Source organism: Canis aureus, chromosome 38, assembly GCF_053574225.1.
Source record: "Canis aureus isolate CA01 chromosome 38, VMU_Caureus_v.1.0, whole genome shotgun sequence".
In the NCBI taxonomy this organism is placed as follows: domain Eukaryota; kingdom Metazoa; phylum Chordata; class Mammalia; order Carnivora; family Canidae; genus Canis; species Canis aureus.
The window spans coordinates 18,179,615-18,203,180 of record NC_135648.1 but is presented as its reverse complement, the minus strand read 5'-3'; the positions used below and the strand labels follow the sequence as shown (position 1 = coordinate 18,203,180).

The window sequence follows — 23,566 nt, the reverse complement described above, 5'->3', positions numbered from 1 at the left end:
GCTCAAGAGCAGTTACAGATAATATGCAAATAAATGGGTGGGGCTGTGTGTCAGTAAAACTTAACGTACAAAAACAGGCAGCAGGCTGATTTGGTGTATAGACTGACCCCTGATTTACACAATACAAGAAAAATAAAATCCAATAGGATTTTTTTCCTACACTTTGGAACAAATTCTCTAGACTTCAGCATTGTACAACTTCTTACTGATAAACAAGATTCAACTATACATCATCTGAGGGAGATGATTTTATATTATCCTTTTATCATCATACCTCTGGTCATTCTAAGATCTTAATACAAAGCAAGTTCTGTGACCTGCCTTTCCAAGGAGAATTTAGCAGTCACTGTTGCTTAAGACTTTGTCTATGCTATGGCACTGGAAATTTCAAACCGCCTGATTGAGTTTCTTTGGCATCCCTATGATAAACACAATATTTCTTTTTTTGTATGAATATATTGCCATATTCTAGATAAGTGTTTTATATATATATATATATATATATATATATATATATATATATTCAAAATTCAAAATCTATTCAAAATATTTAACAATAATCAACCAAAATCAACCAAAAGGCCTTGGGTGCCAGAGCAGAGTCCTAGAGTCTTCCTGTTGTACCAGCCGTTAACCCTTTAGTTGCCTGGTCACGTCGAAGTCCAGGAGACCCTGGGGGAGGCGTGAGAATGGGCAGGATTTGTAGGGGATGGGGACTCAGGAGAGCAGCTCTTCACTAATATTTCACTATGATAAGTGCATGCCAACTGCACATTACCTGCAAATCTGATTATTTTGAGCTGCCATGGGGCAATGGTACAAATAAAATACATCTCACAGAATCATATACCTCTTCAAATTGGAACCATGTTTGAATATTCAACTCCTACCTCTAATCAGTCACAGATCTTATCATTTCTTCAGTTCAGTTTGTTGCATTTAGTGGCTCATTGTTTCATATTCAGTTTAGCTTCCCAATTAGATTGTAATGTACTTGAGGGCAGGTTTATCCACAGTACTTAAATCAGTGCCAGGCAAATGAAGTTCAAAACTCAGGTCAACTGATTAAAAAATATAGAGAACTATATTATACATATATGCATATCTCCTTGGTAATTTACAAAGAATACCAAGGAGATATATTATCAGCCGTCTGTATTGACATTTTTATCTTCATTGACACTATTTTATTAAAAAATACAGCTATATAGTTAAGGCCAAAAAAAATTTTTCATGAAAATAAAGAATTCCAGCTTTATTTTTAAGTAAACTCTATTCAACAAATAACAACAATTCCTCAAGATCACTTTCTCATTGGATCTTTTAATAATTCCCATTACTGTACACTTTAACTAAATTAGTTCTATGAGGGAGAAAAACAAGTCTTGCGTGGTGCATTTTAAAATGCAATAAAGGAATTACAATCTCAGCTCCAACATGTAGAGTTTGGAGACCATCACTTCTGTCTTTACAACTAGAAAAAAGCTAACCAAACCGTAGATCGATGACTTCTCTTAAATCCATCATTTCCACAATGAGAACACAGGGAAATGATCATCCTGAAACCTTAAGAGACGGGCAAATGTAGAGAATAACAATCAACATCAGCTTACCTGGAGCAAAAGCCACTGGAGCCACAAACTGACAGGAACACTTAATTGGTAATTTTGGCCAATTGCTGGAGGCAGAGTGTGGATTAGTGTGGATTAGCCCAGAGTTTTGTGGGTTTTACTCCCAGGAGCTCCACAGGTTCTCACGGTGATAATCTGAGGGGAAAATTTCAGGGAGGGGCAGGGGGAAAATAACCATCCAGAACATTCTACATAGCAAAGGCTTGCTGTTCAAGAGAAACTACTTTATCAAGCCTTACCTATCTGGGAGCCTTATTTTCCTTTTACCTAAAGGCAGAAAAAAATGCCAAGAAACCCCTGTGAAGGTCACAGCCCACGGATTTGGGTGCACTAAAAGATTGTGATTTAATCACAAATTACAAAACATTCCTCCTCCTACCCAACTTATCACCACATCAGCAGGGCTCCAGTATTATAATAGTGAAGTTCAACTGATCAGGCTACAAGACAGATGCTATCTGAGAAGGAGTTCTTAGAGAAACTCAAAGACAAGAGGGGAGGAAAACCATAGGACACTATCAGAAACTACAGCTATAGCAAACCTTAAACATACTCCAGCTCCTAGCCAGAATAACATAAACTCCATGCGCAAGTCTTGTTTACCTCAGTTGCTGTTACCTGACACATCAAGTCTGGCTTTCATCAAAAAATTACAAAACACGTTAAAAGTTTAGAAAAAATAAACAGTCTGAAGAGACAAAGCAAGCATCAGAACAAGATTTGAATATGGCACAGATTTTAGAATAATCCACAATGTCACTTCCAGTGACTGATATGTTAAGGCTTAAATGGAAAAAAAGTAAACAAGATGCAAGAACAGATGGGGATGTAGCCTAGAGATAGAAACTTTAAGAAAGAATCCAAAGCAAATGCTAGCAGTCACAAACACTGCACTGGAAATGAAGAATGTCTTTAATGGGCTCGTGAGAAACTGGACATTTCCAAGGGAAGAATAAGTAAACTTGAAGATATGTCTATAGAAACTTCCTTTAATAGAAACTTTTTTTTTTAAGATTTTATTTATTCATTCATGAGAGACACAGAGAGAGAGGCAGAGACACAGGCAGAGGGAGAAACAGGCTCCACGCAGGGAGCCCGACGCGGGACTCGATCCTGGGTCTCCAGTATCAGGCCCTGGGCCGAAGGCAGCGCCAAACCACTGAGCCACCCGGGCTGCCCTAATAGAAACTTTCTATTCAGTTCCAGTAGAACTGAAACACAAAGATAAGGAAAATTTTTTTTTAAGACTAGAATATTAAAATTGTGTGGGATAATTACAAAAGTTACAACATATGTGTAATGGGAACCCCATAAGGAAAAGAAAAAGAAAATGGATTAGAAGAAATATTTAAAGTAGTAATGGCTGATATTTTTCCAAAATTAATGACAGACACTAAACCACAGATTCGGGAAGTTTAGAAAATAGTAAGCAGGATAAACGACAAAAACTCTACATGTATGCATATAATATTCAAACTGCAGAAAATCAAAGCAAAGACAAAATCTTGAAAGAAGCCAGTAAAATAAAACTCCATATCTATGGAGGTATACAAATAGGAATTACATCAGATTTCTCCTTAGAAATCATGTGAACAAGAAATGAATAGAATAAAATAAAGTGATAAAAGAAAAATACCACCAAAGTTGAATTTTATCAGCAAAAAGTCAATGATAATATAAATCAAAACCACAATGAGATATCACCTCACAATAGTTAGAATGGCTATCATCAAAAAGACAAGAAATAACAAGTGTTGGTGAGGATATGGAGAAGAGAACTTTTGTGCTGTGTTGGTGGGAATATAATCTGGTGTAGCCATGATGGAAATCAGTGTGGAGGTTCCTTAAAAAATTAAAAATAGAACTTCAATATGATCCAGCAATTCCACTTTCCAAAGAAAACAAAAACACTAACTCAAAAAGATTTCTGCACTCCCATGTTCATCGCAGCATTATTTATAATAGCAGAGATACATACAATGGTGTATTATTTAGCCATAAAAAAAAAAAAAGAAATCTTGTGATTTGCAACAACATGGACAGAGCTTGAAGGTATTATGTTAAGTGAAAGAAGTCAGACGAGAAAGACAAATACCATATGATCATACTTATATGTGGATTTAAAAAAACAAGTTCATAGATATAGAGAACAGACTCATGCTTTGCTGAGGTGGGAGGTGAGGGGTGCATAACATGGGTGAAAGTGATCAATAGGTACAAACTTCCAGTTATAAAACAAGTAAGTAATGGAGGTAAAATGTATAGTATAGCAACTATGGTTAATAATACTGCATTGCATATTTAAAAGTTATGAGGAAACTAAAATCTTAAAAATTAAAAATTTTCATTGTAAAAAAAATGTTTTCATCTTTAGAGAAAAAAGTTCTGTTAACCAAGTATTGCAATGGATGTTAGCAAGGGGGAAAAAAAGTGAATGATAATGAGGCTATATCCGAATAACAAAAACTGAACTTGTTGCCAATAGACATGCCCTGAAAGAAACGGTAAAAGAAATTCTTCAGAGAGGGACGCCTGGGTGGCTCAGTGGTTAAGCATCTACCTTTGGCTCAAGTGAGTGATCCTGGGGTCCTGGAATCAAGTCCTGTATCAGGCTCCCTATTGGGAGCCTGCTTCTCCCTCTGGCTATGTCTCTGCCTCTTTCACTGTGTGTCTCTCATGAATAAATAAATAAAACCTTTAAAAAAAAAAAAAAAGAAATTCTTCAGAGAAAAAGTAAAGGATGTAGGTCAGAAACTCAAATCTCCATAAAGAAAAAAAGTGTTTTAGAGAAGAAATAAGTGAAGATTGCTTTCAAGTTTAAGTGATTATGAATAAATTGCTATAAACATCCATGTGCAGATTTTCATGTGAAAATGCTGTCGACTTCTCTGGGTAAATAACAAGAAGCATGATTGTTGGATCGCTGATAAGGGTATGTTGTTTCTTAAGAAACCACCAAACTCTTTTCCAAAGTGGATGTACTATTTTGCATCCCCACCAGTATGTTAGGCTCCAGTAAAAGAGTCTCTCTTGACAGCAAGATTTATTAAGAAGAAAATAATACACATTTCAAAATGATTACTTTCCCCTTCCCTCTGAAGCAGAATGGGATTTTTCTCCAATCTTCACTGAGAGAACCTGGTCAGGCTCCTGGAAATAAAATTTACAAAAATATGGGCCTTCCTAAGACTGGAGTTTTTAATTCTCAAACTTGTCCACACTGAGCCTCCAGGAATTCATCACAGTTCAGATTTTCCTACTCCAGTACTGGTTCCCATGGAAGTTTCTGCTCATGGGTTTCTGCTTCAATAACTGTGACTCTCTCATCTACCTGTCTGCCTCTCCAATTTTGGCAGCAGTGCTTTGCTCTGTGACCTCAATTCTCTGACAGATACAAGAAGATGTGTTGATTTTTCAGTTTATTCAGACTTGTAAGGATAATGATTTCCAAACTACTTACACACCAGACCAGAAACCAGAGTCAAAGAAAGTGCTGGACACTTGTTCGAGGCAGCAGGACAGATTGTATTCAGACTACTGAGTAGAGGAGACTCCACCCAGTATAAACTGAGCTCAATGCTAGGGCAAAGGTGACTGAGAGAACAAAAAAGGGACTGACAACAGGGAAATGAAAAGGGGAGAACAAAAGAGGGCTTGAAGGACAAAGAGTAAATGGGGGATTACAGAAAAAGGGTAAGGGGCACCTGGGTGTCTCAGTGGTTGAGTGCCTGCCTTTGGCTCAAGTCCTGATCCCGGGGTCCTGGGATCGAGTCCCACGTCGAGCTCCACACAGGGAGCCTGCTTCTCCCTCTGCCTGTGTCTCTGCCTCTGTCACTGTGTTTCTCATGAGTAAATAAATAAAATCTAAAAAAAAAAAAAAAAAAAAAAAAAGAAGGAAGGTAGTAGAAAATTACCAGAAATGGTTTGGCAAAGTGGGTTGGGTAAATGAACGCTATGTGGTTTGGCAGCATTGCGTTTTCTTGAGCAAAATTCAGCATGGTTGCTGGGGTCACCATGAGGAACCTAGCCTAGAGCAGGTGGAAGGCAGGCTAAATTTGGTCAAATCTTTTAGCACCATATTAGGGCAAGTCCTTTGTGCCTTGTAAGGGTTCATAGTTGACACCAGTCAGCCCTTCTATTATCTATTTGACCCAAGCCCCAATACTACTAAGTGTGATATGTGTTATATGCGTCATAGCTGTTTAACTGGAACACTCAGTAAAACTTTATAACCCTAAAGAAAATTAACTTTTAAAGCATGATAGCCTAATGGATCTGTTAAATAGTAACCAGACATGTATGTAACTTAGGAGTTTTATTCAACTATCCTTCTAGGACGTTGCTTATCTGCCAATACTTTACTCTTTGTAATAGCTCTTTTTTTCTTTCTACTGGTTTTCGTTTTACAAATGAAATTAAACTTTGGTGTATACTAGCAAATCCATATGTTTGAGAAATTTGTTTTAACAGATATCTAATCTTTTCATATCTATTCCACCAATGATCTGAAGACCTGTCTCAATTTTAACTCAACTACCTTCAGAAGAGAAAAGGAAACTTCCTTTTTTTTTTTTGAAACAATTACTTCAAAAAAAATTAACACTTTATTTTGGCTTTGTTAATATAAAACCTTTGATTCATAAAAGTTATATATTGACTGCTCCATAAAGATTTAACTCATGATAAATAATGTTTCTTCTCAAGGCAACGGAGAATACCATGAATATAATCTAAATTAAAACGAGGAAATTCACAGTTCATTCAAGTTTGCCAGTACGTGCCTACAATACTTCATTGAAAAGCCACCAGGCCAGATGAGAAGTCAGAATCTTTTGGATTTTATTTTATTTTTTTGAATCTTTTGGATTTTAGAAAAGTAATATGGTGTAAACAATATTTATTATGTAACACCCACAGCAGAGTGTAGAAAAGAACCACAGAATGAAACTCATTTTGCTGCAAAATATATGAATATTCACACAAAGTGTGATAAATAAAAACATACATAACCTCATGCTGATTCAGGCCAGGTTTTATATCCAAACGCATTCTGGTGCCAAACTTATTTTTAAAAACTTTCACTTTGCTGAGAATTTTCGATTTTATATTGCATATGAATTTTTACTGCCTGCTTTTTCCTTACTAAAGTGAAGTCTTTGAAAATGAATTGAAACCACTGTGAAACTGATGCAGACAACTAGGATTTAGGCTGTTATGCCTAATAACCTGCAACAAGACAGACCTTAGAATGTCTTTTCCCTCAAAATTAATTGTGATTGGTAAATGTGTCTAATACTTGATAGCATCATTCCCTTTGGGAGATACTGTGGTGTATTGACACACACTGAATTTTGTTATTATTAGACTTTCTTCAAGCGAAATACTTTGTTTTAGTCTCTGTTGTAATTGTCTGCATGCTTGTGCGTGACAACGTCTGGTTCCTGTGCTCCCCCAAGCATGCAGTCTGTCAAGTTCCTTCTTGGCAAGCTCTCTCCTGGGCTGATATTTTGACAAGCGTCTGATATGCCATAGCTCTCAAAATCCGTTTTTTATTTGGTAAAGAAGTTAGAGTGACCACAGGTTTCGTGTGTCCCTCTGCTCCTCCCCCACGCATTCCTTTTGGAGGTTTCCTGTGACAGGCAGTTTAAGGAGCATTGTTAAGAGACAGCTCTCCTCTCAGCTCCCCAAATGCTACTTTAAAATTGGTTTGAATGTACTCTCTCTTCAGTTTTTCTTCCAATAAAAGACTTCCTTCCCAATCAAGCTTTATTCATGCATTTATCATTGTCAGGAAAGATGAATGGCAATATTATCACCCAGAGGAATATTAAAACTCAATGTTTTAATACTTTCTGATTCGTGTTCTATTGTTCTTCATGGAAGCTTTAAGACTGTCAATGAGAGTCAGCAGTAAAATTCTGCCTTGGTTCAAAGTCTGGATTTTCTCATTAATAGTTGACCTTGAAATGAGCTGTATTACTGCCCTGTGTTCTTAGTGTTTGATGTATATCATGGGCTGGGTATGAGGATTAAATTAATTAATGATTCTAAGGTACTCAGAATAGAACCTGCATATAGTAAACACTCAACAAATGTTTATTAGTATGAAAATGTCTCTGAAACTGCCTAGAAAGCCCTATTCTGTACATAAAGCACTAAAATATATATATATATATAATATATACTAATAAAGAACACATCTCAGAACATATAACCCTGAACAGTAACTCTCTTGACTCCATTTTTTTCTTTTTTTCTTTTTTTTCGACTCCACTTTTTCTCTGGCATTATAAATTCATATGTGATTCCAATAGTGATGAAAGTCATAAATTACTCCTCCGTGCATATACCCAATCCTCAGCAATTTTTCCCTGAATCTAAAATAAAATGACTCAAAAGGTAATTCTGCCTCTGTCCCTGAAATGGCCTTCTCTTTTGTAGCTTCAAGGTTAATCTTAACCATCCTTTTAGACTAAAGCTGACATATCTCCCAAGAAGCCTTCATAGATTCTCTTTCCCACCTTTAATGTGTAATCTCTACTACTATTCTCTTATACTTTTTAATAATTCTCTATATCTCCCTCTCCCACTTCCTGAGGACAAGGAGAGCTTTATTCATTTTTGTCTTCTTAATGATTCTTATAATGCTCAGTACAGCACTCTAAGATGGGATAAGGGATACAGGATGAGTTAAACAAGAACTGACTGACTGAGTGAATGAAGCAAATCAAGGTCATATTAAGGCAAAATATCGACAATTTCTCACCATGTTGGTCTCATTTCACATGCATGGCATATCCCACTTGAAAATGTTTTGAAATAACTGAAAGTGCATTTAGAATTCAAGGAATTGTACACGATCAGCAATAAATTCGTTCAAACTGCCTCATTTTACCTATCTTTAAATTCCACTGAAGTCTTCCTTTACTCAAAGAAGAGTACTTCATAAAACAAGCTAATCAGAAAAAAACCTTTTCCCCAGTGTGGTCAACAAATATAGTTGGTCTTTCTGGCAAACATTACCACAAGCAAATATTATAGGAAAAGCACCTAGAAATGTCATTAAGAAATTCCAAGAAGCCAGAATAATAGGGAAGCATGACATCTACCTATTTTTGGCTAAAAATTGACTTTCCTATTATATCTTTTAGTGATATAACAAATCCTTAATCAGCTACCACCTTATCCCTCATTCTAGCTCTAAATCCATTTGGCCATTTCTCTCAACACTCCTTGTCTTCTTGCTGAATTCTCCCAGAACTGTGGTTTACAACTTTGGCTCTACATCTGGAATCACCTGGGAATTTAAAAAACAACTGCTCCTTGGACCAACTCCCCAGAGATTTTGATATCAATTTGTCTTCAATGAGGCTGGTACATCGGGAATTTAAAAAAAAGCTTCACAGGTGATTCTAATGCATAGCCAGCGTTGAGAACCACTACCCTAGATCATGCTTTATTTACATCAATTCTGTTTATGTCAATCAAATCCTTAACAAGAACCCAGGACTCCCACCTAATTGCACATGACATCTTGAAGAACCTTGATGCCTATGCCTATTTTGGCAGGGATGGGGGAGAAGAATCTTATGAGGACACAGTTTTTGGCATTTTAATAATGTGTTAGTGCTACTTGCTCTTTAATATTACCACTCTGTCCTTATTACTTGCATTGAAATTTTGTGCAAGAATTATAGGTCTTTGCCCTAGTATGCCCTCAAACTTGACCAAATGAAGCTCCTTAATCCATATCAACAGATTTCTGCCCCACGGCAAACCCTGGTACTATTACTGCCCTTATGTTTGGAAATATCATATGGCAAGTAGAACTTGTCTTGTGTCTGGTTGAGGTCTGGCCCTGGTTAGGTCCTACGTCCCCACCCTGAATTATGAGACCTAGTAACTGGGCTTTTGTTTTGTTCTCTTCTAAATGAGTCTTGAGTACAAGTAGCCCAGCACTCCTCGCAGCTGGACTTTCTAACTTTTGAACCACCACCCTTTAGCTGAATGCCATGAAACCAAGCACCTGCCAATGCGGCCTTTATCTATACTTAGATGGACAATTCTCAATGGCTGAACCAATGCTCTCAACCTTTAAATAAATAAAGGGCACACACCCATCCTGTCTATTTTTTGGATCTACATTTGAAAACACATCTCCATATGTCTCCCTCCCAAATAACCTGTGCCTGATTTACTTGATCTTGTGTGTGAATACAAAGTTCTTCTATGATTCTATGATCCTGCCTGTATTCTTATATCTACTCTTCTCATATTCTTTTTCTAAGAGTTACTTCTGGTAGGAAGTGGAGTGGAAAATATATACAATACAGCATATTTTTAAAAAATTTTTTATTGAAGTTCAATTTGCCAACATTTAGCATAACACCCAGTGCTCATCCCAAGTGTCCCCCTCAGTGCCCATCACCCAGTCACCCCAACCCCCCGCCCACCTCCCCTTCCACTAGCCCTTGTCCGTTTCCCAGAGTTAGGTGTCTCTCATGTTTTGTCTCCCTCTCTGATATTTTCACTCATTTTCTCTCCTTTCCCTTTATTCCCTTTCACTAACTTTTATATTCCCCAAATGAATGAGACCATTCCTTTCTGATTGACTTATTTCACTCAGCATAATACCCTCTAGTTCATCCATGTCAAAGCAAATGGTGGGTATTTGTCATTTCTAATGGCTGAGGAATATTCCATTGTATACATAGACCACATCTTCTTTATCCATCATCTTTCGATGGACACTGAGGCTCCTTCCACAGTTTGGCTATTGTGGACATTCAATATAGCATATTATTAACATTAACTTCTCGGGATGCCTGGGTGGCTCAGCGGTTGAGTGTCTGCCTTTGGCTCAGGTTGTGATCCGGGGGTCCTGGGATCGAGTCCCACATCAGGCTCCCCACAGGGAGCCTGCTTCTCCCTCTGCCTCTCTCTGTGTGTCTCTCATGAATAAATAAATAAAATCTTTAAAAAACTTAACTTCTGTTTCTCTCCCACCTTGTAATGGGGCTACTAGAAATTATACATGGGATAGGATTTCTTTAATAATCTTTTAAAGTTCACTCCATTATTGTTCTTTTCAATTCATGTGGCAGAGATCTAGAAATGTATCCCAATGTCTTCTTACTCCACCTTCTTTTTTGGTGATAGTGCCTGTAATTTTCAACTGGCAAGTGATTGCCAGAATGAAGACCGCAGTCCTCAGCCTCCCCTGCACCAGTAGAGGGGTGGGGGACTGACTGTGTACTGTGGGTGGTATATGAGAAAAAGCAATGTGTGACTTTTAAAGAGAATGGATGTCCTCTTCCATTCCTTTTGCCTCATTCCCGCTACTTGCTGGAATTTAGACAAAGTGATGAACCACCTTGGACCTTGCAAATGAGAACAAAAGTCTACAGATGGCAGAACAACAAGATTAAAAAAGATTGATCCCCTGATGACTATGCGCATCACGCTGTTTCATGAGAGAGACAAAATTCTTTTTCAAGGCACTGTTAATTTGGATCTCTGTTTCAGGCAGTCAAAATGACAATTTAACAAACACAACTGATCATTATAAAATATCAATTTCATGGTACATTCATATAGCATTTTTCAATTTTTCAAATATTTCTCTGTGTCTCATTTGATGTTCACAGCTTCATCTAGTCACTGGAATGGATATTACTATTCTGATTTTATAGATGGGGAAACCAAGGCTGACAGAGTCTTTGAGACCTCTCAGAAGATTAGATGGCTAGAAGGCCACACACCAGGAAGGACTGCTTAGGTTTCTGGCTCACACTGTAATGCTCTTTCCACTGGGCTGCCCTGCAGTGGACTGAACCCTGGGTCACACGCATGAAAATAGCATATTGCACATTTGGTTAGGCCTTCTATAAATGAAGACAATAAATGTTTGACTTTCTATGTGAGTCATATTTTAAACTGGAGAACATGAAGGCAAAGATCATGTTTTCCGTAACTCATATCCTCCTTGGCACCCAGTACTCTGCCCATTGAGTCCTATCAGTGAAAGGAAACACAGGAAACAGTAGAGAGAGATCTCAGGGGCAAGGTAAGATCAGAAGTGATGTGTCACAGATCAAAAAAACAACAACAATAACACAATGCGAATGAAAAAGAATAAATACAAAACATGCCATGAAATTAAGCCACAACCAGCAGCAGAACTTGAAGTTGAGGAAAATCAGAATTCTGTTCAATGACAGTGCTATGCTAAAGGAATAAAATCACTGATGCCTAAAACAAGGTTACAATTGTCTTTAAATTTAACTCTTTCCTTTTTCCATATACAATGTACTATAGTTTAAAAAGAAAAGGGAAAGAGAAAAAACTAATCATAATTAATTTGAAACACATTATCATTTCTTATTAACCTGACTTTTAGTGAGGTACCAGATATAGTTTGATACTGTGTATACAAAATCCTTGTTTCAAAAATTGAGGTAGTGGAAGTTCCCACATCACTTCCTACTAAAGTTTTCAGCCTGTATCCAAATCCATGCTCAGGGATAAATCAATGGCTGAGGTTCTGCTCATTCTGCTGTAGCCTCTGATGCTAAGACTGCCAATAAAGTAGCTACTGCAGTAGCAATTTAGGGATGAAGGCATTGGCCTATAAGAAATAGAATTGAGAACAATTCATTTTACACAATATCCAGCCATCAAGTGATACAATTCAATCTCTATCAAGCCATGACAAAAGCAAAAAAGGCTTGAATTCCCTTAGGAATAGAAATTTACTCCCTACCCATCTACATATTTTTAAATGTGAACATTTTTTAATTGGAATATTGCAAACAAACACATTTAAAACCACTTTAGGGAGAATATATAAGTATGTATTCTGCAAGCTTAAGATTATAGTAATCAGTTTTTTGTAAAAATTGCATGCAAATTATTATACTTTGTTTTAGATGACTTTCTAAAATCATTACTTTTTTAAATTTGAAGTACTCAACCCATGATAACTCACACACTTCCACAAATGGCTTCCAAATTAGTAAACCCAGAATGCCTTGATGAATTAAATACCAATTTCCACATTAAACACCTGAGAAATATTGGAGGTATGAATAGGGATCCCTGGGTGGCGCAGCGGTTTAGTGCCTGCCTTTGGCCCAGGGCGCGATCCTGGAGACCCGGGATCGAATCCCACGTCAGGCTCCCGGTGCATGGAGCCTGCTTCTCCCTCCGCCTGTGTCTCTGCCTCTCTCTCTCTCTCTGTGTGTGACTATCATAAATAAATAAAAAAATAAAAAAAAAACATTTGGAGGTATGAATAATATGTGCCCTTCTTTCATCCTCTACAGCTGATAGTAAATAAATTGTGACAATGCACCTAAAAGCTTCAGGATCCATCAATTTGTCATCTTCACTGCCAATACCTTAGTCCAAGATACCACCACTTCAGGACTTGGACTATTGCAAGAGATTCTCCATTTTTCTCCACATCTACTCTTGCCTTCCCTCCAATTCATTCTACACAGAAGCCCCAGTGTTCTTTTTAAAACTAATCAACAGAAATCCATATATACACACTATTTTCACCAAAAAACATGTACAAAAGCACTCCTTGCAGCATTATTTGTAGCAGCATCATGCCATATACAACCCAAATGTCCATAAAAGAAAGAAGGGTACACTAGAATTCTACACAGCAAAGAAAGTAGAATGAGCTACATCTAGGCAAAGCCATATGGATGAATCTCAGAAACTGATGTTGAATGAAGTAAATCAGACACAAAGAAGTACATATGTAAAGTTCAAAATTACACAAAACCAATTGGTTCTTTTTCTCCAGCCTTATTGAGGTATAATTGATAGATAAAATTATACATATTTAAGGTATACAATATGACAATTTAATATACATATACTTTCTGGAATGATTATCACAATCCATTAAATTAACACACCTATACCTCACAGAGTTTGTGTGTGTGTGTTTTGTGTGTGTATGTGTGTGTGGGGGGGTGAGAATGCTTAAGATCTGCTCTCTTAGCAAATTTCCAGTATACACTAAGGTATTGTTAACTCGAGTCACCATGTTGAGCATTACATCTCCAGAACTTATTCACCTTAGAATTGAAGGCTTGCCCTCTTTGACCAGCATCACTCCAATTCTCCTACTCCTAAGCCTCTGATAACCACCATTCTAGGCTCCATTTCTATAAACTTGACTTTTTTTTTTTTTAAGATTCCACATATAAGTTAGGTCATACAGATGCATCTTTCTGTGACTTATTTCACTTAGCATAGCACCCTCAAGGTCCATCCATGTTGTCATAAATGGCAGGATTTCTATATATAGCATTTTTTCTTTACCCATTCCATAACTTGGCTATTTTGAATAATGCTGCAGTGAAAATAGAAGTGTATGCATCTCTTCGATATCCTATTCATTTCCTTTGGGTCTATATCTAAGAATGAAATTGCTGGGGATCCCTGGGTGGCGCAGCGGTTTAGCGCCTGCCTTTGGCCCAGGGCGCAATCCTGGAGACCCGGGATCGAGTCCCACGTCAGGCTCCCGGTGCATGGAGCCTGCTTCTCCCTCTGCCTGTTTCTCTGCTTCTCTCTCTCTCTCTGTGTGACTATCATAAAAAAAAAAAAAAAGAATGAAATTGCTGGATCACATGGTATTTCTATTTTTAATTTTTTGAGGAACCTCCATATTGTTTCTATAATGACTAAGCCAATTTGCATTCGCATAAGCAGTACGCAGGGTTTCCTTTAACCTACATCCTTGCAAACACTTGTAATCTCTTATATTTTTGGTAAAAGCCATTCTAACAGGTGTGAAGTGATAGTTCATTGGGGTTCAGAGTTGCATTTCCCTGATGAGGAGTGATGTTGAACACACTGTCATGTACCCTTTGGCCATTTGTATGTCTTCTTTGGGAAAAGGTGTGTATTTAGGTGGTTTAGGCAAACCCAATTTTTGATGTTGGAAGTCAAGATACTGGTAACCCTGGGAGTAGATAATGACTGGAAGAGGGAATTCTAGGGTGCTAGGACTTCTGTTTTTTGACGTGGGTACTAGTTTCATGAGTGTTCACTTTGTAAAAATTCATTTAACTACATGTTTACGATTTGCACTCTTTTCTCTACATGTTATACTTCAACAAGTCTACTTAAAAAGACCCACTAATCTGATCATATCATTCTCCTATTTAATAAGTCTTAGGACTAACGGTCAGCACCATTGCCATGCTACAACATTACAACTTTACCTTGACAACACAGCTCCAGCGTCGGAAGAATCGTTCTCCTTTTCTGCATATTTTTTTTATTTCCTCAAATGCACAGTGATCTTTCCCACCTTGGGGCCAATTCATATGCTAGTTCCTCTACCTGAAGGTCTGTTTTCCTGAGCTTTGCCTGGTGAACTACCACTCACCTTTCAGATCTTAGCTTAAACGGACTTCCTCAGGGAGGCTTCCCTGACTTCTAGACTAGGTCACCTCCTTCCATTATGACTTCTTCCCTCTTCTTCTCAGCACTTGTAACATTTGTGGCCTGCTTCACCAATCTCAAATCTAAACACAGTTCTCTCTCTCTCTGTCTCTCTCTCTTTCTCTCTCTCCAATTAGCTGCCCAAGAACCCATCAGCACCACTTGGAAGAAGAAAATCTACCATCTCCTTCTTGAAGTTTCCCCTGTATGGTCCAGGCACTCTGGAGTCCAATAATGCATTTGCTTCTAAGTGCGGAACACACTGGAGTCTGCATAGCCCATTACAGCACCACTTCTCTCTCAGTGTCAACAGAGCACTGGGTCCAAAGAGTTGGCTGCCTCACCGTGTGGCCCTGCTGTCTGGCAGATGGCAGCAGCACCCCAGGCATGGTTCTGTTTTGCCAGCATGCCTCTCATTCTCCAGCACACACTGGGCTGGAGCCTCAGATACCTGCGCCCATCTCTCCTACCTACCAAACCCCCATGTGTGGCAGCTCACAATTCAAACTCAGCCTGCACATAATTCTTCTTGGCCCAAATGGTGTTCTGTTTTGTTTGTCTGTTTAAGATTGACCTTTATGTATTCATTTTTTATTAGAGAAGGTACTCTTTTTTTTTTTTTTAAATAAGAGACTTTAAAAAAAGTTTTTATTATAATGTCAACAGCATTTTTCACAGAACTAGAGCAAACAATTCTAAAATTTGTCTGGAACCACAAAAGACTCCAAATAGTCAAACCAACCTTGAAAAAGAAGCAAAGCCAGAGACATCACAATTCTGGACTTACAGTTATATTACAAAGCTGTAGTGATCAAGACAGTATGGTACTGGCACAAAAATAGACACATAGATCAATAGAACAGAATAGAAAAATCCAGAAATAAACTCAAAACTATACCGCCAATTAATCTTTGACAAAGCAGGGAAGAATATCCCATAGGAAAAAGTGTCTTCAGTAAATGGTGTTGGGAAATCTGGCATTGACAGGCAGAAGGATGAAACTGGAATGCTTTCTCACATCATACACACAAAGAAATTCAAAATGGATTAAAGACTTAAATGTGAGACCTGCAACCATAAAAATTCTAGAAGAGAGCACAGGCAGTAACTTCTTGACATTGGCCATAGCAACTTCTTTCTAGCTATGTCTCCCAAGGCAAGAGAAACACAAGCAAAAATAAACTATTGTGACTTCATTAGAATAAAAATTTTCTGAACAGTGAAGGAAACAACCAACAAAACTAAAGACAACCTATGGAATGGAAGAAGATATCTGCCAATGACATATCTGATAAGACTGACCTTCGAATGCCAGGAGATTTCACATGAAAATTTGGAGTGACAGCTTCTCTTGAAAATTTGGAAGCTCTTCCAACAATAGGCCCATATTCCAAAATGGCAACATGGGCTTAGCCTAAGCAACAGCTATTCCCTTGAACACAGCATTCACCCTCCTGTTCATCACAGTCCTTGCTTTTCCCTGCTGCCTCCCTAACTTGAGGCCAAATGTCAGTTGGCATTTATCAGTGTGGATGTACTATTTTTTCTTCTGAAGAGTTTAGAGAAAAATGAACTATTTCTTTACATATGTTTGTCTTAGATGTGGGGGAATGAAAGGTAGACCACGCATTTTCATGTTTCAAGAAAAATGGGAAAACCTTTTCATTTCTACCTATGAAAATATTCCTATATATTTATTATACAAAAAGTGTGTCTCTATCAAAAGAAGACAACTTAAGATACCATCATGACACAATCACAGAAACAAAGCATGCACTGGGACCAATTACCCTAAAAGGCTTGATGAAAATGAATGCACTAAAAGAAGACTAAAATTTCAACTGAGGTTTTATATATATATATATATATATATATATATATATATATATATATGTCAGCTATAAGAAAGAAAGAAGAAAGAAGAAAGAAAGAAAAGAAAAGAAAAGAAAAGAAAAGAAAGAAAGAAAGAAAGAAAGAAAGAAAGAAAGAAAGAAAGAAAGAAGAAAGAAAGAAAGAAAACAAACTAGAGGCTATAAGGCACATCAAACGTTAAATAAACTAATCGCCAAGACATCAATACCTTTAATGGATTATTAATGTATTTTTTTAATGTGCCTAACGACTGCAGCAGAGATTATGTATCCTGAACAGAAACAAATTTCTGTAGTTTTAAGTCTTCCCAGAAACACTATTGCTCAACATGCTGAAGTTATAGTGTGAACCTACAGATCAGGCTATAGGGGATGACTTGTGTTCTGTTCACAGATCTCCTCTGTGTGCCTTCTGCAAACTCATCACATCAACAAGAGAAGCAGTTTGCAAGCAATCTGCCTCCTCCAGCAAAAAAGGCCTTCTTCTAAACCCAAGGTAAAGGTTGCCCATCCATTTTACAACTGCATAACTATTAGGCCTCTGAAGATCAGGTCAAAGTTGACTTTGTGTCCCTGCCAGAAGGGGCGCTGACACTTCCCATGGACTTCAGAACAAAACAAAACTGCTGCCATTTTCATAATTGTAATTAAATGATTATCTGTGAAATTAGTCGTTTAGTACATATCTCATCTATCATAGTAAAAGTTTTGTAAGGGCCAAAATAATTTCTATGTGTTCACCACTGTATCTCCAGGGTTCAACAAATATACTGGGATGAAATAGGCTTATTAATGGCTAAGTAGCTAGACGGAGCCAAGATCAAAGGGATGGTTCAAATCTTACATTTCTGACTTCTTAATACTGTAAACTGTCCACACCTCCTCAAGATTCTTGAAATTAAGGGTATCTCAGCCAACCAGCCATCTGGGTCCCAAGCAGACCATTATAAGTGGTCCAGCTGCCAGCAGGTAAAGTCTTGGAAAAAGTGAGTACATGCTACAGACTCCAGCAGCTGCCTTAGAAACTAGCAGTTCCTCCTCTGCACAGCTGACCTGTCTCTGGGTGGTAGACCAGCCTCAATAATGGCTCCCAACAAACCATACCTGATACCCAGGCACTACTCTTGGGTAGTCCTCAACACAGTTTACCAGACATTAGTCTGTGTGACCAATAGCTTATGTTACTCTTGAGGTTAGGTTATAAAAAGACTGTGATTTCCACCTTGGGCACTCACTCTCTCTCCCTCTCAGATTGCTTACTCCGGGGGAAGCAAGATGCCATGTTGTGAGCAGTCATAAGGGGAGGTTCACGTGGTAAGGAACTAAAGCCTCCTCCAACAACCACTAAAGAACAGAGACTTGCTGATTCTGATATGAATCAGCCTGGAGGCAGATTCTCTAGCCCAAGTTAAGCCTTAAGATGTCAACAGCCCTCACCAGCAACTTGGCTGGAATCTCAAGAGAGATGCTGAGCCAGAGCCACCCGGCCAAGCCACTCCTGGATTTCTGACCTTCTTAAACCCTGTGAGATAATAACTGTTTGTTTTGTGTTAAGCCGCCAAGTTTCGGGATACTTTGTGACACACCACTGGATAAATAGTACACTCCGAGAATGATTTTCAAGCACAGCTCTATCAAAGTAGTAGCCCTACGTTAATATCTAATCTAGTAATTCTTGCTGTACTATTATCTAATGTTTCTTGTAATTTTTTTGTATTTCCCAAAAGTCTTAGGCTCTTCACTGGAATGAATATTACAGAACTTTTTTGATGCCTCTAAAACAGGACAATGCCAAGTGCATGGTTAGCAATCAAAGCAATCAAGTAAACATATAATACTTGCTGAATTAATTTTTTAAACAATGTTTCAATAGAGTATACTTTTGCATGTTGTTTTACCTTAATGCTGTTAGAAAAGTAGTCAAGGTACTATGCACTAAGTTAAAGTAATAAAACACACAAAGAAAATACTTCTCTCTGAAGAACTGATTATAAACAGCATTCAAATAATTTGGCACAAGGGATATTTTTATTAAATAAGACCTCTGACAAGGATCTCTGATTTCTATAACTTTGATTTCTCTTTCTTGTACTCAACGTTGACAGGAAAACGTGTTAGGAGAGGAGGGGCATGAGCATGAAATAAAAAGGCACAAATGAAAGAATCTGACAATTAACATGAAATAGTGATATGATGTTGAAAGATATAGAAATGTAAAAAGAAATATCTAGGGACGCCTGGGTGGCTCAGTAGTTTGGCGCCTGTCTTTGGCCCAAGATGTGATCCTGGAGACCTGGGATCGAGTCCCATGTCAGGCTCCCTGCAAGGCACCTGCTTCTCTCTGCCTCTGTCTCTGCCTCTCTCTGTGTCTCTCATTAATAAATAAATAAAATCTTAAAAAAAAAAAGAAATATCTAGAGTAAAATTTCTCAAGAAATCTCACATGCCTTGCTTAAAGTATCTTAACACAAAAGAATAGTAACCAAAGTGAAAATTTTTGTGTTGAGACCCACTAGCTAAGTACTCTTTTCCAGAGAGATTCTATCTTCAAAGTTTTGTTTTTAATGATATTTCTATTAAGATTTTATTTTATTTTTAAAAAGATTTTATTCATGATAGACAAAGAGAGAGAGAGAGAAAGAGAGGCAGAGACACAGGCAGAGGGAAAAGCAGGCTCCATGCCGGGAGCCCGACGCGGGACTTGATCCAAGGTCTCCAGGATCACACCCTGGGCCAAAGGCAGGCGCTGAACCGCTAAGCCACCCAGGGATCCCCTCTATGAAGATTTTAAAATAGGTAATATGCCATTTAAACTAGGCCACCAAATAAAAATTTTTAACATTTACAAAGATTTATTAAAATTCCTCGATATCTTTTGATATATAGCTGATTTCTCTGTCGATTGCTGTCAGTTTGATGTAACAATGATAGATTTGTGAGATGATTGTCTGTCTTTGGGTCCTAGATGTAGACAGCTCTTTTAATAATTTTCATCAGGATGAAGATTCCATATGTGAACAAAATGATCCAATTTTACATTAGATTTATGACTTCACCTGATTCAGATGATCAAATCTAAATCTTGTGAGTCTTATTAGGCCATAAAGTTAGAAAATTTCGAAAATACGATGGGGGAGGGGGTGCCACAAGCATATAGGAGATAGCTTGAAAGAGTCCCACAGGACAAATTTGGGACAGTAACAAATTTGTAAGCCATTAAAAAAATAGGAATCCATGAGTCTGAACTGATAATAAACAGATAAAGATACATATAGAAAATGGGAGAAGGAAGGGCATTGTTTCAGCATTCAGTTGGCTGAGCACCAACTGGTTGACATGGAGGAGAGAGAGCTCAAGTTGCAGAGCTACCATTTGGCAATCATCACAGGAAAGCAGGAATGACTAGTTCAAGCAAGAAGTATCAATGGAAGTTGAACTGAAGAGGAAATTTTGGATGAGAAGCAGTATATTTGTACAGTCTTAAAGCATCTTCCCACAAGTTGCTTATTAAATATGCAAGGAAAAGCTACTAAATATAAATATATAGTGAGGAAATTGGATGGCAGCTTGACCAGGTGATTAGTTATCACCACCAAAGAGCAAAAGCATATTGTGTGCCTCGAGACACTGTATCTTGAGAAGGTCTCAGCATCAATTAAGTAGGATTCCAACTGAGGATAGTCATGAGGAAATATCTGACAAACCCAAAATGAGAAGCATCTTATTTAAAAGAAGGTGATTGTGTTCAAGTATGGCATTATCAAGAAAGACTGGGGAATTCCTCCAAATTGGAGAAGATTAAAGAGCCATGCCAGTTATATTGATATGTAATCCTAGACTGGATCCTGTACTGGAAGGGGGAAATGGTATTAAACTGCTTATTCATTAGGGCTTTCTCACTTTCTTGGTATTTTTAGAACCCTGAGACCACCATGTGATGAAGAAGCATCTGATAGCCAATGGGATGATGAGACATTGCATGGGACAGAGATAAGTTGTCCCAGCTCAGCCCCATCCAGACCAAGCTCCCAACCAATGAAGCTACAGAAGCTTTTGACCAAAACTAATCAAACAATGGATAGTTATGAGAGTGATGCTTTCATAGACTATCCAGCTCTGGCCAATCCAGCCAACTAACAGAATCATGAAAAATAAATGTTGACTGTTTTAACCATTAAGTTTTTCTGTGGTTTGTTATATACTAAAGCTACTTTCCCTCTAAAATAGTGGCTGTTGATAATAAGAGAGCTAAAACTGTCACAATACTGAGACATCTTTTAAGATGAAGTTATAAATAAAATAACTGGAAAAGTGTAACATATTGAAGTGGACTTTATAAGACAACTCTTTTAAGTTTAATTTTAAATTCAAGGGTTTTACTTTCTTTAAGGGACTAATCAAAATATCCTTTTTTAAAAAAAAAAAGAAATTACATCTTTGTGGAAAAAAAATCTGTTGCACATAAAAGACCAATATTATTGATAATTTCACCAAGCTGATTGCTAACTTCCATATTTTTACACTGATACCATTTTGTGATTATAAGCAGGATTTGTTTTCTCAAGTGACCAAGATACCAGATTGTTCTCTTAGAAATGGTTCTAAAAGAGTGGCATGATTAAGTAAAGGATACATTTTTTCCATTGCCCTATTGGGCAGGCTAAATAATAAATTTAGAGTAATTTTCCAATGTTTCAGTATGGAATAAGAGTATGACCATGTACAATGTAAGCTGATACAGATCACCAATAATACTTTCCGGGCTTTTCAATAAAAGAACATTCTTCTCTCATTTATAGCCCAGAAAAGATTGTAACATACACTCCTCTTACTGTAGCCTAGGAGACTTTGGGTAAGCTCCTATTTTCCATACTGGTAACTTTTTTTTTTTTTTCTTTTAAATTATTTTATGATAGTCACAGAGAGAGAGAGAGAGAGGGGCAGAGACACAGGCAGAGGGAGAAGCAGGCTCCATGCACCGGGAGCCCGATGTGGGATTCGATCCCGGGTCTCCAGGATCGCGCCCTGGGCCAAAGGCAGGCGCCAAACCGCTGCGCCACCCAGGGATCCCCATACTGGTAACTTTAGAAATCTAATGACTTTCACCTGAAGAAGACAGGTAATAAAGACAGATAAAGGATATTAAAATTAAAGTTTTGACTAAGATAGAAGATACAACAGATTTGAAATCCTAAAACCCAATCATCATCTACATAATTCACAAAGGCAGAGAATTGTTCTTAGAGTTTTGAAATGCCTCATCCAATAAGAATATAAAAGGACCTGCTGAGATAAGGAGATATATCTTTGAGATGATCACCTTTAGAGAGAGTTGGTGGCTACATTGTGGTTGGGGAAGGAGTGAGAGGACAACAGAGATTGGAGGTATAGGGTAGGCACTACATCTCACTGCAAGAATAATAAAGAAGTTTCCCAAGGACTCCAGGGAGAACTGAACAATGTTTCTTGCAGTTGGAGGTCTTAGAAAATTTGTGCTAACTCATGTCAGAGCTAACACAGATGGTAGCCTGAGCTACACCTGGGCAGATGCTCTCCATGGACTAGATGTGGAACATAAGGAGAAGGAAGTGGCATGGGTTGTCTCCTGGAGAAGCAGAGTGACCTTAGAAAACAAAAAGCTGGAGGTGAAGAGGAAGTTATTTCAAGAAGCCACCAGGAAAAAAGACAGGAAGTTTCCCAGGTCCTGTAAACTACAGGAGAGAGGCACCCAGCATGAAACCTCTGTGAATCCACAAAATACATACACAAGAGCCGAAGTCTGCTCTGAGCCTATGCTGGGCTCAGAATATGAAGCCAGCTCCCAAGGGTACCAGTCCCTATAGGAATTTTCCATGTCTAGCCATTCCTCTCTCCTAGCTCCAGTGTTGCAGTTGAAGTGGAGGGGCAGGTCGGCTTTGGGAGAGGAGAGAACTAGGGAGGAAGAAATGGAGAAATAGAGAAGCTGCCAAACCCTGACTCCTCCCCACTGTGAGGATGTGGCATTAAATCAAATTTGAGTTTTGGTTAACTATACATTTTAATTTCTGAATTAATCCTGTGTTTAGGACTTAAGTAACTATAGTACTGTCATGTAAGAAGAAGCAGAAAAAAAAAAAAGAGGAAGCATAAAAGTAAAGGGCCTGTGGAAAATTTCATATGGAGGAAAATAAAAGGATTACACACAAAAAATATATATATAATGTGACTGTATTTAGAGACAGAACTTTTAAAAAGTCATTAAGTTAAAATGAAGTCATTAGAGTGACTCCTAATCCAACATGACCAGTGTTCTTATAAGAAGAGAACCTTAGAACACAGACATACACATAGGGAAAACCACATGAAGACAGAAGAAGACAGCTATCTACAAGTAAAGGAGAAAGGACTCAGGAGAAACTGACCCTGCTGACACTTTGATCTTAGACTTCTAACCTCCAGAATTGTGAAAAATCAATTTCTGTTCTTTAAGCCACCAAGTCTGTAGTATTTCGTCATGGTAACCCTAGAAAATTAACACAATACTTTCCATATATAGGGAGAGAAGGATTTAGTAATTTGCAGAAAATCTGTATAAGGTTGAATTGCATTTTTGAAATT

At 37.8% G+C, this 23,566-nt stretch overlaps 1 protein-coding gene across 6 annotated transcripts in view; it reads right to left on the bottom strand.

The window, feature by feature from the left end:
- The window catches only part of CDC73 (cell division cycle 73), a 253,894-nt gene that overhangs the window by 92,375 nt on the left and 137,953 nt on the right, over nucleotides 1–23,566 (bottom strand). For all 6 annotated transcript variants that reach the window (XR_013374102.1, XR_013374103.1, XR_013374106.1 and 3 more), the window contains exons 18-19: nucleotides 1,614–1,766; nucleotides 891–1,061 (exon numbers count right to left, since the gene is read on the bottom strand). The gene's annotated coding sequence lies outside the window, so the exon portion shown is untranslated. The remainder of the gene's footprint in view (nucleotides 1–890; nucleotides 1,062–1,613; nucleotides 1,767–23,566) is intronic.